The sequence below is a fragment of the Oryza sativa genome, chromosome 7 (assembly GCF_034140825.1).
Source record: "Oryza sativa Japonica Group chromosome 7, ASM3414082v1".
NCBI lineage: Eukaryota > Viridiplantae > Streptophyta > Magnoliopsida > Poales > Poaceae > Oryza > Oryza sativa.
In genome coordinates, this window is record NC_089041.1 from 2,668,485 (window position 1) to 2,684,502 (window position 16,018).

Below are 16,018 nucleotides of genomic sequence, written 5' to 3' on the forward strand. Positions count from 1 at the left end.
CAAAATATTTGACACTATTGATTTTTTAGCACCGTTCGTCTTATTCAAAAACTTTTGTGAAATATGTAAAACTATACGTATACATATAAGTATATTTAACAATAAATCAAATGATAGAAAAAAAATAATAGTTACTTAAATTTTTGAATAAGACGAACAGTCAAACATATTTAAAACAATCAAAATGGCGTTAAATATTTAGAAATGGAGGGAGTATATATTATCTCCAGAACCAACATTTTTTAATTGTGGATAAAAACCCAGCCTCTATATCCACTGCCAATTTCCAGAATCATCTGGTTATTACTAGCTCTCATACATATGCATGCAAGCACTAATCCTTTGAGATCTACTGGCTAGAAAGTTGAGATGACCTATTGTCTCCATAAGAGAGCACAAATCCTCATTTATCTCACTGTCCAACTGCTTTTGCTGTTTGGTTAGTGCATGTAAAACAAAAAAAATTGCATGACAAATGAGATGAGAAGATTGAGTTTGAGATCAGAAATAATTAGACATAATTAAAGTTAATTAACTTTGTGCTTGGTGGAAGCCACATCTTCATCAACACAAGTGGTCCTAGCAAGATATCATTGTACTTATGTTTATGCATGTCGAGCTTTGATTTTATTTATTATTGAACCCACTAACATGTAAATTGGATTAGTACGTACGTGTAGTACACACACAAAAAAAGTTCAGTTTGTGCAGTGAGCACTTTGTGACACCAATGAACTCACCTGAGATCTATGCATGATCAAGAGACCACCCATGTGATCGTATCCCATTTCACATGTCTCTTGGGATCTAACCACAAGCGCATATGCTCATGCTTATACTCTCTCCATTCCATAACATACTAGGCACAACTAATTTTTAAGTTATTTATAATATAAGGCGTGCATACATGCATGTCATTAACTAGTAATAATTATTTCTTGATCTTTAGGTTGTTAAGGGTGGTTGTGCCTATGGATGGAGTATATGATTGATTAGTTAGTCCTTTGCTTTGATTACTAGTATTATTATGAGCTCTAACATGATCCTGTTAATTAATTAGTTATATATATATATAGAACATTGTCTGTTGTCGATGAGTTTATACTAGCTAAGTGTGATATCCTGGCTCAGGGCTTAATAGAATTAATAGAATACTCATATCAACAAGTTGTAACTTCTTTTTCGGAAGCCGATCTCGAACTCTAAGGTTAAGCGTGCTTGCCCTGGAGCAATTTCGGGATGGGTGACCGATTGGGAAATTCTTCACAGGTGCGCACGAGTGAGGAAAAAGTGTGCAGAAAAGACTAGTGTTGGTATCAGAGCCGACCCTTGCAGCTATACGTATATATGAACATGTACGCGACCCTTGCAGCTATACGTATATATATGAACATGTACGCGGGCATACGGTGCATACGGGATGATCCACGAAGTGGTCGTATGGCATGACGTATGTGCGCCGAAAATTGTCTTGTATATACGTGGTGCTAATAGGGGACGTTCCTGGCCTGGGTTGACCGACGAGGACGTCGGTATCTTAAGGGGGGTGAGAATGTGATATCCTAATATGATTAATAAAATACTCATATCAACAAGTTGCAACTTCTTTTCCGGAAGCGTTAAGCTATCAACAAGTTGCAACTTCTTTTCCGAAAGCCGATCTCGAAAAAACTCTAAGGTTAAGCTATCAACAAGTTGCAACTTCTTTTCCGAAAGCCGATCTCGAAAAAACTCTAAGGTTAAGCGTGCTTGCCCTAGAGCAATGTCGGGATGGGTGACCGATCGGGAAATTCTTTCCGGGTGCGCACGAGTGAGGACAAAGTGTGCAGAAAAGACTAGTGTTGGTCTGTGAGGAATAGTCTATATCCTAGGAAAGCTGCCAGATGTAGGAGGCCTCGGAAGAGTGTGGGGGCGTCACACTAAGCTCCTAATACTCGTCAGTAGTGTACTTTGAAATGGGGAACATCTTTGCGCCCTATCCGATCCAAATTAATTAACTAATTAATTGTTTAGCATCGTTCACAAGATAATGTTGCAAATTAATACTAGTAGTAGATTAACAGAGACTGATTGGATGAGTTCAGCTGCAGCCTCCAGATGGCTCTTTGTAACATGGTGATGACATCATCACATGTCAGCAAATAGGGCCTGCAGCTTAATTGGAAGGTTTTTTTTTCCCTGTTCTGATTATAAATACATGCAAGGCATGTGACAGAGGCAACAAAAAAGAACCTTTTGATAGACCTTTGTGATATTATTTTTAGTGGTCTAAAAGTCAAAGTTGGATGGCGAAAAAGATGAAAAAAATGCAGTAAATTTATTCTAAAATTGAAAATTCTAGCCGCACCATGCTTTAATTAATTTACTCAGAAAATATATGCACTGCACCGAGATAAATTTGAAAAGATCAAGCTGTTACCTTTTCCACGAACTCGAAATAGTCACATGCTGTCAATTTATTAATTAATGCAATTTGGCGCAATAAGAAAAATGTCAAGAATTCAAGTGCATACGTAGAGTATGATCGATACAGTAAAAATATCAGCAAATGAGATTGAGGCAGCTGGTCAACAATCCATGCGACTGAGGTCATTTTATTGAGGTGATCAACATGGACACAAGCTGTTAATAACTTCTTAATTATCCTAGTACAGAGATTAATTAGTTTATTAACCGCATCTGCTGCGAGCAAGCAGCTATACGTGTGAAGCTTGAAATAACTGAAAATGTAACCCCCCCCCCCCCCCCCCCCCCCCCCCCCGCAAACACGCGTGCATCTCGACATTGCCAATTAATTAATCCATCCATGAATGATCTCATCACTGTTACATTAAATTAGTGAATTATTATTGTCAATTTGTCGTCACTAGGGTTCAGTACTGACCTGCCCTAGATGTTGCTTGTTGCAACGCAGGCATCGACTGGTCGGGTATGATGCTTATTAATTACTTCTTGGAAGGGCCTTCTTGTGCCCATAAAAAAATTGCAAATCATTAATTGGGCTTTTTTTTTATAATAATTGCCTATACAACATGCATGCATGGCTTTGTATGACTGAATCTAGCTAGCTAGCTAGCTAGGGGCCGGATAATACGAGGGGATATCCTTTGTAGTTGTAATCGAGTTAATATGTAAAATACATATTTGTTTGGTCTCGTTTACATTGCAATAATTAATTATGTTTTTTATAGTAATTGAGGTATACCTGTCGATATGTCATAATAATTAAGAATATTACAGAAGGTGTGAATTATTACGGTATAAACGTCTCATGGTAACTACTCCCTCCATTCCAAATTGATCTACATATTTCATAGGTACACCAAGATCAAGAAAAGCTAATAACTCTCTCATACTATATTTACTCTAGCAACAAACTCAATGTATGCATCATCCCCACTATTTCCTAGCCAATAGCAAATCAAGATATTGCATGTGGGTTATAAATACATGTGTGTATGGATGCATGCATCAATGTCCATTTACTCCAATGCACAAATAACGAATAAACCTAATAAATAAACATAAATATGTAGATCATTTAGGAATAACCTCAAAAAAAACTATATGTAGATCAATTTGGAATGGAGGGAGTACTTAATTAGAACAAGTATAATAAAAACCTTACGCTAGCCATAAAACACCACGTAGGGCCGGCACCCCTCGTGTAAGATGTAATATATCTGTACTTGAGCTTCAAGATCAAAGTGACAGAAATGAAGGGTATATTAAGGTAGCAAAATAAAACAAAAAAAACTACAGCAGATTATTGCTGGGGCCAGACCAGTGTACTAGCAGTATAGAGTGTGTTGTACATACTATCCTCTGCGTTGATGAGCACTAGTTGATATGGGTAAAATTAGAGATAATCAGGTAGAAACTAAAAACTACTTCTTTTATTATATTTGCTCTTATATGCATGTGTTTTTAATTGTGGGGACTTCTAGAAAATTTTTTGTGGGGACTTCTAGAAAATTTCATGATGCCTTTCATACTGTAGTACCCCTACCCTGGTAACCTCCTCGGCGTATTTCCGATGTATGCTATTCCTTATTGACATGCAAGACTTTTGCGCGTTCGAAAAAAAATCACTGCTCATAGCAGTTCAACTACAATAAAACTAGGGAAGCTTAGAAGCACAGCTTAAAAAGCTATTAGTATTTTTTAATTCCCTCCGATCGGTTATTATTTGAAATGCCCTCCGATCCTTAGGTTTAAGCAGGTGGACGATCTGCCTATACAAAATGCCAAGTGGGCCCATATGTGAAAATTCATTTTCATATATGGATGGCTTAAGAGATCACATGCTCCGTTTAAATGGTGCTATTACACAAATTAATCAGTAAGTAATGTAAATTGATCTCGTCCATGAGCAACATCTAATTAATCTTCAAGATCTTGATCAAAATTTCAGTCCCGGCCGGCAACATAATTATTTTGTGACGTCGCAGAGATCGATCGATCAGATTAATTGATCATAGAGACATGGCTAGCAGCAGCTACTACCTAACATGGCACATGCATTTGGGAGGGATGTATCTATTTGTATCTGCACATGGTGACAAGGTGTCTGCACAGATATGTGATGAAAGTAGGTGATAAACTTTTGAAATAAAATGGCACGCTTTTCAAACTGCTAAACAGTGTGTTCCGTGCGAAAACTTTCTATATGAAAGTTGTTCTAAAATATCATATTAATCCATTTTTCAAGTTTGTAATAATTAAAACTTAATTAATCACACGTTATTAACTCCACGTTTTACGTGAAATGCTTAATGTTCATCTTCAGGATATTCAATCACCACCTTAATCTGCAAACCTTTGCGTGACGAACTACGCTGCATCGTCGTCTTCCAAAAATGTGGCGACACGTTTTGTTTGGTACATTCGATACGATGATATCTGTACTATGCGTTTTTGCACATGAGAATACTGAAACCCTACGAAATTCAGTGAATGAATGCAGATATCTGTTCAGCTGATATCGAGCTGTTTTATAGCTGCAAATGGCTAGACAGCGAAGATATGCGATGCCTTGTAGACAAATTTATTTGGTTCTCCATATAGGTTGATTTGATTTCGACAGGGGCCCAATTTGCACCAAAAGTGATCGAAGAAGGACAGATTTTATTTTGTCTTCTTATATACTCCCTCCGTCCCTAAATATTTGACGCCGTTGACTTTTATAATTAAACATGTTTGACCGTTCATCTTATTCAGAAAAATTTAAGTGATTATTAATTATTTTCCTATCATTTGATTTATTGTTAAATATACTTTTATGTATATATATAGTTTTACATATTTCACAAAAGTTTTTGAATAAAACGAAATGTAAAACATATTTAAAAAAAAGTTAACGGCGTCAAAGAGAGCGAGTACAATTGTTACGATCAAGCTGCATAAGAAAGAAACCTTTTGCTTTTGCTTTTGCACGATGAAATGATAGTCAAGATATATAGCCTCTGTTGAACTCTCGAGAGCCCATGGATCAAAACTTCGGTTGGCTCGATAGTTCAGCCCAATCGGCCCATTGTTGCATGCTTCCAGTTTGGGCCAATTTTTCATTTCTGTGTCACAATTGGAACTTCCGTTTTGATATCGCTCCTTAAGAAAATACTCCAGAGTTTTGCAGAGGTCCATTTGAATCACAAATCAGACTTTCTAATTAGAAATTTTACAGTACTTAAGAAAATACATGAGATACCTAAATTTTACACTAAAAGATTTGGTACCTCGAGATACCTAGCACGTAAAGGTATGAAATTTTATACTTTAAAATATGGTATTTCCCTGCACTTTCTAAAGGATGATAAAATTACCCTTCTAATCAACTTAGCTCGATCATTTTCTGTAAAAAAGTTAGCTTTATCATTAATTATTTAGCTCAACACAACCTATTGCTCTCCATATAAAGTATATTCTCTGCGTTCAAAAATAATTAAATGACGTTAGTTTTCTTTTACTATTTTTAGGTGCAAATTTAATCATGACTTTTTTGGAATAAACTCATAAAATCTAATAATCTTATGAGATTACGAAAATACTTGTAAGTCTATATCTTTTATGTTTTCAAACTAAAAGGATATAAAAGGATATGTTGATAGTCAAACTTTGAAAGTTTCGCCTCAAATAAAAAATTCAAAAAGAGTTATTTTTACCTGGATGGAGTATACTCCTTCCTTTTTTAAAATATATGAGATTCTTTGAACACGATGTTTGATCATTTATCTTACTTAAAAATTTAGTACAAGCATGAAAAACTGAATGCTTAAAGTGCTTTTAATAATAAAATAAGCTATATGAATAACCAAACATCGTATCAAAATGTCAACACAACACTATATATTTAAAAATAGAGGTAGTATAACGAAGGATTAATTAAACCTCGTCCTCTGCATAATAAAAATGTAATATAATCATTTTTTTTCTTTCAAAAGAACAGAGGATCTTGAAATGCTCTTTTAAGAAATGGAAGAATCCCAGAGTCCAGATACATAAACATTTCATTTATTCACAGTATATATGACATCATGCACAAATTTGCTAGATCAATTTACACAGTACAAGCACATCCTTATTCCTTTGTACATATGTGCAATATACCACCAAAGCATCATGTTCATTCCATCACTCTAATTAAGCTAGCTAGTGCTGTTCCAGCACACACAAACACACACTGGATCATGCAGATTCTGAAGCTTGCTTTGCTCCTGCAGGTGGCTGGTGCTACTACTCCCTTTGGAGATCTGGACCATGCACACCTCACATGCATTCTTCCATGTTATTTCTTTTTTTTTAAAAAAAAAAACGAAACAAACCGGCACTTAGACAGTACGAAATTTCATTGAATATATATCAGGAAGAATGATTCTAAGTTCAATCTTCCATGTTATTGATCTTATTTATACGCACTATGATGATCATGATATGATATGATATGATATGCAGGCTAACTAACCTCTTGTTGATTGAGCATTTGACCACCTAAATTTAATCAACCTGCACGGTGGCGACGCGGCGCCGATCGCAGCAGCGGCGACACCAGCTGGTGGGCGGCACTCGCCGGCGGCGACGGCGCGTAGCACCACCGGCCGGAGTCGCCGCCGTGCAGCTGGTCGTCGACGACGGTGACGAAGAAGAAGCTTCTCAGAGTGACCTGCCTGCTGCTTGCCTTGTTCCTGTACTCCACTATGGCCTTGTACACCAATGGTATCAGCCCTTCCATTTCTTAATCAATTAACAATCTAATAATATATATACCCTTGGATAGCTTAATCAGCAACACTGACACTGCAAGTGAGTGAGCGAAGCTTGAGCTAAGCTAGAGCAGCAAGTGAGCCTGAAGGATGCTATAAAAAGGAGGCAGTTCGAGCTGAAGAAAACGAAGGGCATTTTCTACCTTTTTTTCTACCTGCAAAAACGTAAACGTCTCACCAAATCCACCAAGTCTGAATTTTTCTTTCTTCTTCTTTTCAAGTGGCATTCGGTGGAACCGATCAGTGCGGCATGCTTATCTGAATACACATTTTTTCAGCTCTGATCATGTGTCACATTTTGCATCACAGGTGATGAGGTGATCAAATCACGATGGTTTGATGTGGAATTGTGGAGTGGAGGGAAGGAGGCGTGAGCTGAAAATCTCTGAATTATTTTGCAGGTGGCGGGTGACTTTCAGCAGGCAACACCACTACAGGAAAATTGTAAATGTGACGACGATGAGCTAAGCTATTATCCATGGAGAACTTGCGATTCAAGATGAATCATGAATGTCAGATTTTGCATGTTAGTGGAGAAGATTCTGTGCTATGCATTCTGCTGATGGATTAATTCCCGATCGACATTGAATTGAAGAGCTTCTGCTGGAAGATAATTTTGCTCTTTTTTCAGTTTTTTGGAGACTTGTTCAGAGGATAGTTATTCTTCAGAACCGTGCATTATATTAATTCTAGTTTTATAGGCATGTTTAGTGGAATGATTTATGTAGATAACATGTGCCTGGAATTTGCCTGGCACACTGGTCTTGTCCTTGATACTTAATAAACTAATCAAAGCACAGAACTCTGTTCTTATGAATTTGAAATGTAAAACTGAGGCAATGAACAGGGATGAATAATTTGGTGATTGCCCTTGAGTCGATCAAATGACACCGACAACTCTGCCGTGAAACACTTGACAATTGGAATTTGATGGCTTTACACTTTTAATGCATGCCTTCCATTACTCAAAAGACAAAGGTTAGCTATAGCTGCAGCTTAATTGGGGACACTGTCCACTGAGGTGTCCTCTTTGATGTGTTCATCTCACCAAATTTCAGTAGCCAAGAAGCCAAAACCACTACCTCTCTGCATATGTCTTGACATCTTTATCTCCTGCTGTTATGAGCAGTGATAATTGGTTTGGATATCTTTGTCTCAAACTTAATGGAGAAGACTTATTAGTGCTACTTAATTGGAATTATTTAATAGAAGCAACGCAGCTGTACATGCAAGATGCTGCTGCATGGTTGTAAGTTGCAAGTACATCTGCAGCACAACGACTGCATACCTGCAGCAACAGAATGAATACAACAAGTGCAAAGATACTGTCAAAGTTTCAGTTCAGGTGCTGGGTACATATCACACGACCAGAAACTGATTCAGAACGTTCTTAAGGTAGCTTAATCTTGCAGCAACAATGCCAAGTTAAGGGACCAATTGCATGGTAATGAGGGGCTTAACATTAAAGGAAAAATTGAAAAATACCATCGCAAATATTCACGAGTTGTGAAATTCCAATCGTTTGTTAATTAGAATGACATGTTGATGACACAAAAAAATGTATTTTTTTTAAAACTCCGTGGTTTTGAGATAATACTAAGAAAATTGGCCCTAACATTAATTGTACATGAACAGTCTTGGGTGCAAAAGCAGACTGAGGTGAGAACCGGAATTCAGAATTGAGATGGGCCGTGGATGCCATCTGGCCCAAATTGAAAGACTAGGCCCAACTCGTATTGTGAGAATGTGGGCCTCAAGTTCGTAATGGACTGCATCTGATCGGAATAATTAAATTCCGAAATATTAGCACTGTGCTTGACTGAAATGTTTTAGTTACCAGTTGATGATTAATAGCCCGTTTACTTGGTCATTTCGGGCCAAATCGTTGCACAAGAATTATAGTGTGACAGATTTCCTTATTATGTCCAAAACTCACTCTCGGGGAATCAATCAATCATTAACCTTACTAGTTGAAATCCCGCGCATTGCTGCGGGATTTTATATCAATACTTTGAAGAAATGAAAATACCATATAAAAAGAGAGAGAATGATATGATGGTTGATACTTACAAATATTGAGCAAACACTTGTAAGTAAAACTTCAACCGAACCAATATAGTCGAAAAATAAAATAGGGCATGCAACATTAGGAACTGAATTGCAGCGTCTTCGTTATTCTTCAAAAGAAATAGTCATCTAGTTATTTAATCCTAAAAAATGTTGCATATTTACTGTGAATCATGAGTTCAGAGGATGGTGGAAGGTATTTGTGGTCTGTTATGAATGTTGAAGGGATGTTAATTAAGAGGCTCATGAAGGGATGCTAAGAGGCTCGTTAAAGCTCCTTGTGGCCTAATTAATTGTGTTAGTTTTCCTGTAATTTCTCAAGCAGAAACGGAAAGGAGAGGAAATGGACAGGGGCAAGGTGATGTGATGGCAATATATGCCATCAATAATCAATCCTATGGTGAGAAAAGAAATCGATGACGTGGTTTCTTCTAAGCACAGTTAATGGTCTTAACTTTCTAGAAAAGAAGGGATTACTAAACTACAACCAAAACCAATTAATGAATTAGGGCTTGTTAGGTCGAGTGTCAACTTTATCACATTTGTACCAGACAAGTTTGATCAACCGAGCTAGGCTAACCTTTTGTCCTTTTGGTACATACTTTAACTGTGGCATGCCACATCAACGACGGATTCCCTTCTCTCTGTCACAAGTTGCTACAAGTGTGGCTAATAAATTTTAGCCACAAAATATATGACATGCATATACCACGCATTGCAAAAAATAATTGGTTATAGTACTAAGGAGGAACTTAGCATCCAAAAATAATATAGAAGAAATAGATTAGATAATCTAAATCCATAAGGATTCAAACTTTAGGCAACACATCGCTCCTAGTAGCACCCTGCCAGCTGAGCTAACTGCCGTTCTCTTAAATTTGGTTGGACTACTGAGGAGAAACTTAATGCCTAAAAATGATAGAAAAGAAATAGGTGAGATAATCTGGGTCCATGAGGATTCGGACCCGAACTAGCATGTCTCTCTTGGTAGCACCCATACATTGCAAAAGAAATAATGTGGAAAAATGTGGATATCATCTAACCAGCCATACCCTTAATCAATGGTGGTTCTAGAGATTTTGAGGGTGGTCCTTGAATCACCCTCCAATTTTGGTATAAAAGTACCCCCATCATTCATCCAACGAAAATTGTGATAAAATAGACATAATTTTGACATTATACAATTTCAAACTATGGAATAGGATATCACCCAACTAAAATTCCTGAAGCCACCATTGCCTTTGTTACCGAACAATGCATATGCAACAATATAACTGCGTTAGCAGCATACTCCTTCAATCTCAAAATATTATAACTTAGGATGAGATTAAACCCATACTAAAACTATGAATCTGAACAGATAAAAATATTTTAAGACAGTGAGCGAGTAGATAGCAGCAGCAGTGTGGTAGCGATAGTCGTCTAAAAAACCAAAAGGAGGGAGAGAAAGAGAAAGGGAAGCACTAGCATGGAATAGAGTAGCCTTTAACCAAATTCGGATCAGGTTGTGCTAAAGCCTGCACTGCAGGCCAAGTACCAGACAACGTACGTACAAGCGTGATCCATGTACAGTAGTAGTATAGCAAGCTAGCCAGGTACGTATACGTACGATTTTGCTCTAGTTAACTTGTACACATGGTCAATCCAGTACGGCAGTACCCACGTACAACAACCGGTAGTACATGTATACACTGTCAACATAATATACAGTAAGCTGGTGATTTTTTTGATTGACAAACAAAATACCCATACTTTGCTATCAGCTAGCTATGGGTAAAAGAAATTATATTGTAATATTTTTTATCAAATATTTTATCCGTCCTAAAGTATAAGGGATTTTGATCGGATGTGATATATCATAGTACTACAAATCTGAACATTTCCTTTTCAAATTTGTAGTATTAGGATGTGTCGCATCCAATCAATTTTTTTTTATATTTTGGAGCGGAGGGATATGTTAATAGCACTTGTTTGGTTCTTTAAGTATATGATATTCACTTCCTCAAATTGAATATTAGACTATTTCATAATATCTGGATATATAAGTTGTAAAAACAACAAAAGCAATAGTGGGATGGGAGGTTCACTCCCATCATCATTATAGCCTTTTATTAAAGGTGTATAGATTTTTTACATGTGCTTTGTTTTTTAAGGCATTCTCCCCCTGTTGACATAAGAAGTCTTAAGCTTGCTAGCTGTTAGCCATGATCATATCCAGGCACATTTGAAATGTATGAATTTTTACATACCAACATAAAAATGTTTTAAAAAGTGGCAAAATAAAGTAGTACTAATACTACTCCCTCCGCCCCATAATATAAGGGATTTTGAGTTTTTGCTTGCACCGTTTGACCACTCGTCTTATTCAGAAAATTTTGGAATTATTATTTACTTTTTTGTGACTTACTTTATTATCAAAGTACTTTAAGCGTAACTTTTTATTTTTTATATTTGCATGTTTTTTTTAATAAGACGAGTGGTCAAATAGAATAAGCAAAAAAATTAAAATCCCTTATATTATGGGACGGAGGGAGTAGTACACTAACAACAGTTTGAGAACAGTATGCATGTTCCCTTCATTGTCTAGCTAGACTACCTGATCTTTGCATGCATGCGTACGTATCAATTGATTACTGATCAAAGGGAAGCTAGCTAGGTACTAGTACTAGTCGGAAGCATGCCCAAATCACACATAACCCAACAAAAAACAAACTTTGCAAAACATAATCTTTGTCTCAAAAAAAGACGAGAGGATGCATCACATCATAGGCCATAGCTGCATGCATGGCGGCCAACTTTTAGCTAGCAATAATCTAAGCATATACTGCATCCATGTTCTTCACACTTGGGACATAGTGAGAGGCAATATATAATGGTGCCCCAAGATCACACGACACAACAACAACAACAAACATGCATGCTATAGCTTCTTGCTTTTGGGCAAATGCATGCAAAAGGAAAAGGCTAATGTGTGATTTTCTTTGGAGGCAGGATCAGGAAGCATCTAATCTGATTGTGTCGTCTCTGCTAACTGTATGTCCCCCAAGGTTAGTAACAATGTTCAGGGAACACACTGATGAAACCCAGCTTCTACTTCCCATCCATCAGAATATCTCATCTCTTTGCATTGGGCTCTGTGAGACTGCGACTGCTTAGAAGTAATTAAGTATCTCCATTCTCAAATATAATTAAGTTTTTTCTATGTTCTCAAATATAAGTGTTTCCATCAAATTCTGTGTATATACAATTTAACTATTTTTAGGACATCAATTCTAATACACGGAAACAAAGCATTCTCAGTAAATCAGGTGTTGAGGAGGAAAATTTAAGAGATTTAAAATTCAAAAATTGACCAATGAGATGACTTAAAAGAGAGTCTAACCCCTTTCTATTAATCTTTGTTAAACAATCTAGAATGCTTATATTTAGAAACAGAGATACGGAGGGAGCTAGTACTACTAAAACAAGTACAGTATTCTGTACTAATTCCTCATTCTTATACAGATGACCTTGTTTAAACACGTACGTACATGTGGTATGGATTTTGAAATTTGCCCCACTAAAATTAAGATGTCAATTTTTTAAAAAATTTTGATTTATAAAATGATAATAGTATATTTGTCACGTAAGAATAATTTAATATAGATATATTCTCAATATTTATTTATGTCTACACATGAATATTAGAAAAGGTACCTATATATGCAAATTAACTTTGTAACTTCACTGCATATATTTAAATGTGAATAAAAAAACCATGGTAGCTTTCCACTTATATGAAATACTCATATTCTTTAGAACGAACATGAAACCTCCAAGCGGTTGTCGTTGTGCCTGTACTTGCGGGGACAAGAAAGTACATATTTACACACATAAGTACATATAGCTACATACTCCCTCCGTAAAAAAAAAAAGACAAACCCTGGTTTTCGTGTCCAACGTTTAACCGTCCGTCTTATTTGAAAAATTTATGAAAAAAATTAAAAAGACAAGTCACGTATAAAATATTAATTATGTTTTATCATCTAACAACAATGAAAATACAGATTATAAAAAAAATTCATATAAAACGGACAGTCAAAGTTGGACACGAAAACTCAGGGTTTGCTTTTTTTTAGGACGGAAGGAGTACATAACATGAGACATATATACATGAAGCGCATAACTAACTTTGCTTGCATGCTAACTAATGTTTGAACTTTATTAGCCAAGCTAGGGCCTACATATGTTTTAAACCTTTAATAATAAGTACATAGGCATACACACGAGATAGTATATCATAATGTCATGCACGTACACTCTCAAATTATTAGTATATACCAGTCGTATACATAATATATAATTAATCAGCTTAATTAATTTACAGGTGCTACACGCTGGCAAGAACTTTACTTTTGACCCTCTCTGCAGCACACGGTGACCGAAAATTTGTAATTATCCTTTTAATGGTAAGCAAAAATTTCTCGGTTGACTGGGGCAACATCTTAGCAGGAAGGAGGGTAAATGCAAATTTTCTACCACGGTGTGTTGGGAAGAGGGTGGTCGAATGCAAAATTCTTATCGACGTACGTGGAGCGCCACGTCATCAGTTATACCTAGTTAATCGAGGTTTGGACCTGTTGTCTGATACATTAAATTAAACTAGGATAACAGAGCTAAATATGTATTTTTGTAAGTTTATGGACGTATAAATAGCACCAGCGTGTATCTTCAAGAACCGGTCCTATATTTCACTCTTTATAAAAAAAAAAGATAAATCGTAACTACGAATCTGGACATGTGCATATATCTAGGTTCGTAGTTAGGATTGGATTTTTTTAGACGGAGGGAGGTGATGTACTCCCCGTCCCTAATATAAGAGATTTTAATATTTTATTTACACTGTTTGACCACTCGTCTTATTCAAAAAGTTTGTGCAAATATAAAAAACAAAAAGTTATGCTTAAAGTACTTTAGATAATAAAGTAAGTCACAAATAAAATAAATAATAATTCCAAAAAAAATTAATAAGATGAATGGTCCATCAGTGCAAGTAAAATGTCAAAATCCCTTATATTAGGGGATGAAGGGAGTAATAAATATGCATGACATGGTTCTATCCATTTAAACAGTAAGGTAGAGATATTACCGTAATGAAGTTCGGAAGCAAGAAACAAATATTAGTGCATGCACTGTGCAAGCAATATGATGACGTATGCCTCCTTTTTAATTTGAGCATGCATGCTAAGCTAGTACTCCAGCTGGTAGCTTTTGGTAAGCTTATCATATCCATCACGTCACATATATCATATATGCATGATTTCTTGCTACCTCGCCACTAGCTTTTGCTGAAACGGTTTTTATATTGGAGAAACACGACACCGCATGCATGCATGTGCCATGTACGAAATTTGGCCCCGTTTAGTTCCCAAAAGTTTTTCCCAAAATCATCACATCGAATTCTTGGATATATGCATGGAGCATTAAATATAAATTAAAAGAAAAACTAATTACACAGTTAAGGGGGAAATCGCGAGACAAATATTTTGAGCTTAATTTGTTCATGATTAGCCATAAGTGCTACAGTAACCCACATGTGCTAATGATGGATTAATTAGGCTCAAAAGATTCGTCTCGCGGTTTCCATGCGAGTTACGAAATTAGTTTTTTCATTTGTGTCCGAAAACCCCTTCTGACATTCGGTCAAACATCCGATGTGACACCCAAAAAATTTTATTTCACGACTAAACATGCCCTTGTTTCATAAATTTAAGTTGCTTTTCATGCATGCAAACCAAAGTAAACTACTGTAGCTTAGTAAATTTGCAAACTTCGCCTTTTCCCCCCAGTGGAAATGCATGCATGCGACGCATTAATGATCGACATATATATGTCGATCATTAACTGATGATCACTGATCATATCGATAGAAATCATAAGATTGATGTTTGTGTTGTAACCAGGGTTTACCTTACCGCCGGGGCCGGGGTTACCGTGCCCCGGCGGTAAGCACGGTTACCGCGCGGTAACCGCGGTAACCGTGAAAAACCGTACAAAACCGTGCAAAATTTATCAAAAATTCAAATTATTTTTTAAATTTATTTGTATTTAAGGAGGTTACCGCGGTATTTATATTACCGTACCCCCGCGGTAAGCCCGGTAACCGCGCGGTTACCGGCGGTAAGTTAAACCCTGGTTGTAACTCGCAGTGGTTGTCATTGTGAATCGGCCGATACAATACGTCAATATGATCATAGATGCGACTTTGTTAATCCATCATATATATCTCAATCGATCTGCAATATGTGTGTGAACCGTGTGCATGTCGTCGAATCTTTGACAACATCTATCGATATCGATCTCCTCAGATGGATCGATCGATATCATATGAACAATGCATTGCAGCGGTGGGCCATCACAGGGCATGCATGCAACCATGCAAGGCACCAGCTACCTTTTATTTTGGCATGCATTTCATTACTACGCCATGCAATTAACCCAGAGAGACAGCGTCTCAACTAGCAACATACTCTCTCCGTCTCAAAATATAAGATATTTTAGTTGGATGTGACATTCTTAGTACTCCCTCCATCCACAAAAGTTAGACATATTTCACATTTGAGTTTTTCCAAATAAGTTGTTCCTATTTGTAGTCTTTATGTATTTAAGACTTAAATGAAGAGATAAATTAAATGTTTTATGAGAACCCAAGG

General features: G+C 36.6%; 1 long non-coding RNA gene across 1 annotated transcript; it reads right to left on the reverse strand.

Annotated features, from left to right (window-relative positions):
• Positions 1 to 6,488: 6,488 nt before the first annotated feature.
• Positions 6,489 to 7,357, reverse strand: LOC136357531 (uncharacterized). The gene is made up of 2 exons (XR_010742861.1): positions 6,962 to 7,357; positions 6,489 to 6,790 (listed from the first exon to the last, which is right to left on the reverse strand). It is a non-coding gene; the product is annotated as an uncharacterized lncRNA (long non-coding RNA).
• Between the last annotated feature and the right edge of the window lie 8,661 nt (positions 7,358 to 16,018).